Genomic DNA, 3575 nt, shown 5'->3' with positions numbered 1-3575 from the left:
GTGACAAGAACTAGTCACTCCAAGCTACCTAGTAAAAGGAAATGTCATCTATATTTCTGAATAAAATATGACACACAGGACCTCTGCTTTTGTACATAAATTAGTACCCTACTGGCTAGGGAATGTTGAATCACAGTTGGATGAAGAAACAATTCATATTAATGTTTCTCTAAAGGTAAGATTTGAATATTTGAAAAATGTATACTTTAACTTTTTGATCAATTAAAAGGGAAGCATGATTTTATCATAATATAAGGACCTATTCGATGGAATAAATGCCCTTCTCTTTATTTGATTATATTTTGCACTTAAAGTACAATTCAGTTATAGGAACAAATAGTCTAAATAGGTGAGTTTTGAGATATATTTGAAGATTATTATGTGAAGGAACATTTGAATCAGTCTTTATACTTTTAGGATATTGCATAATTTTTAATTTTCAGCTTTTAAAGATAGAAGTGAGTCATCTACTTGTACTATTCCTTTTTTAATTAAGCAAAGATTTAAAATCTTTGTTGTTGTTGAAAAATAACTTGTTTCTCGTGTATTTTCTGCCCCCTTTCCCCAGGGGTGTCCTACAGAAAATACATGCAGCGTGTTATAACTGTAGGAATAAAGTATTAGTCATCACAAACACCACTCATTTACAAATGCACAGCTGCCAGTATTTTTGGGTTATTTATGCTCAATTTTGTACTTGTTTTAGTTTGTACAATATAGTGTCAGTATTCTGACATTTGGTGTTTAAAGAACTGTATTACCACATGATATGACATGGAACAGTTGACAAATGGCAATTTTCCCAGTAATGTTTGCCTTTTTATTTGATCTGAGCCAAATCCGAAACTCTTAAGGGGAATTCCTTCCTGATAAGACTTGGTTAACTTAAATAATATATTTTAAATTTATTTTAAATAATTTTAAATTTATATGTTTTAAATTTATTTTACATATTTATAAATTTAAATATTTTAAATTTATTATTATAAAATAATATATATTAGATTTATTTTTATATGTATTATGTATATACAACCTGTCTTAAATTTAAAATTCTACTATTTATTTTGGTCAATTAAGACAATGTGACTATTATACATAATATATAATATGGGTTGTAATCTCAGAGATGGACACTTTAATGCCTTATAATTTCTTAATAAACATGATTAAAAGGCTATTTTTTTCTAATGCATTATTTGGTGCTAGAGACACTGAAAGAAAAACAGAAATGTCTTTGGTGAAGGGTGTATTATTCTGAGTGTATTAACTAACGCAAAAACTCAAAGTATGTTTTTAGTATTACTCAAATATCTATTTAGAACAATTGAGAAATAGAAAAATTGAGCATGGAAAATAAGTAGCTCCAGATCTCTCTGATAAATAGTATGATTAACTTAATTTTCAATCCATATGTTATTGTATCAATTTCTGTTTTAGAGTCCAGACACATATATTTTGATTATATTAATTTAACTAAACAATATTTTCTAACTTATACTGACTATGGCTATAATATACACAATATAGACAAAGAAGAAAATACATTTAATTTCAATTAAAATGTTTTAAATATTCCTTAATAGTATTTAAATAAAAATTAAATAGAGGTAAGCATAGACATAAGCAGAGAATAAATATATTCAAAAGTCTGTTGGATACATAGAAACTTCAAGACGAGAGGATTTCAGACTTGTATTTTTAGTGAAAAAAATTCAAAACTGATTGCCTTGTAAGAGATTTATTTTCTAGAGGCATACTTCCCCTACAAATTATAGTTTCTATTTTAAAATAAGCCTTTAGCAGAGCATATTGTATATCATTAAAAAAATCTGTTCCAAACCATCCATCTAACCTATTTTTATCATATAATACAAGCATTAGTTGGATTTCCTAGACCCTATATAACATTAACTCACTTTCTGCAAGCTCCCACCTATACATATATGTACACACATATGCAAACATACATTCACATGCTTTGTGTTTAGAGTGGAAAGATAAGTATGTGCATATTCCTCTTTGTAATCCAATGGTATATTTCACTATAATTACATTTTAATCTCTGTTAAAAATTTTAAAGAGGTAAACAAACTTAGAATCCAATTTCCTAATAATAATTTTTTATTTGAAGATTTAAGCAACGATAGATTTTGTCTTCTTTTTTTTTTTTTTTAACAATCTTTGAGAGGACATCAGCAATCATGTTCTTATAAGAGGCATTCAAATCTTAAGAAATTGAGTTCAGATCTAATGGAATACTAGTCGTATCTTTAATTCATCACTTCAGTGTGATGATTACTCCTTCATCTAATGTTTTAAATTTATTTAAGTTCAGTGATTTTAGAGCAAGTCAGAAGGAGAAGGTAGCAAGTTATTTTTTTCTTTTCCTTTCCTATGGATTAGAAAGCAAATGCTTTAGTTAACCGATCTGGAAATGAATAAAAAATTGTTGCTTATAAATTTAGGATAAAAGGAGAAGCACGATCTCTGTTAGTCACAAAATGATATAGTCCAGTTTGCCAGCAAAAGTTACATCAAATAGCTTTTAGAGTACATAAGGAATTCTAAAATTTAGAAATATATTAAATCAAAAATGGAGATTTTTACTAGTATTTATATTATAGAATGATGATATATTAAGCTTTAGTTTATTTTCAATACATGGTGAAAATGGCACTTGTGAATAAAATAGGCATTCCAAACTCTAATTTTTTTCACACCTAGAACCTAATGTAAAGTGGCCTGCCGTTATTGTCTATAGCAACATCATCTTGAGTTGCTTTAAAAATGCCTTCAATAGGCCAGGCGCGGCAGCTCATATCTGTAATCCCTGCCCTTTGGGAGGCATAGACTGGCAGATCACCTGAGGTCAGGAGTTCAAGATCAGCCTGGCCAACATGGTGAAACCCCGTCTCTACCAAAAGTACAAAAAATTAGCCGGGCGTGGTCGTGTACGCCTGTAATCATAGCTACTCAGGATGCTGAGTCAGGAGAATTGCTTGAACCCAGAAGGCCGAGGTTGCAGTGAGCCGAGATTGTGCCACTGCCCTTCAGCCTGGGTAACAAAAGTGAAACTCCATCTCAAAAAAAAAAAAAAAAGTGCTTTCAATATCCTTTTGTAGGCAAGTCTAGGCATTGCTGTGACTTTTTGAAGAAAATAAAAATAAATAAAAGGTTTTCATCTATCCAGGAATTTTTCCACAGTGTTGCATTTGATAAGTTTAATTTTAATGTACTTATTATTTCTTTTTTTATTCTTTTTCCTAAATAAGCCTAGTTGGTTTCACAAATGTTGCTTTAAATTCAATTGACTGTCTTGCAGTTAGAATATGAAAAATTGGCTAGGAATTTTTACTCAGCTACAAATCTTGAACCAAATAATTCTTGTAAAAGTACTGTATTTAATGTTCACACAGTCAGCTATCTTGTGGCTAGAGTTTTCTGCCAAGAGTACACCACAAGCTTTTTGTTAATATTATTCAGAAGTGGGAAAGGAGGTAGGAAACTTGATTTCCTGCAATACGAATGAGATTTTTCCCTCTAATATCTCAGAGTTCAGTCAACATAGGGGC

This window comes from Trachypithecus francoisi, unplaced genomic scaffold, assembly GCF_009764315.1.
Source record: "Trachypithecus francoisi isolate TF-2019V2 unplaced genomic scaffold, Tfra_2.0 Lachesis_group4, whole genome shotgun sequence".
NCBI classification, from domain to species: Eukaryota; Metazoa; Chordata; class Mammalia; order Primates; family Cercopithecidae; genus Trachypithecus; species Trachypithecus francoisi.
This window is presented reverse-complemented; position numbering follows the sequence as displayed.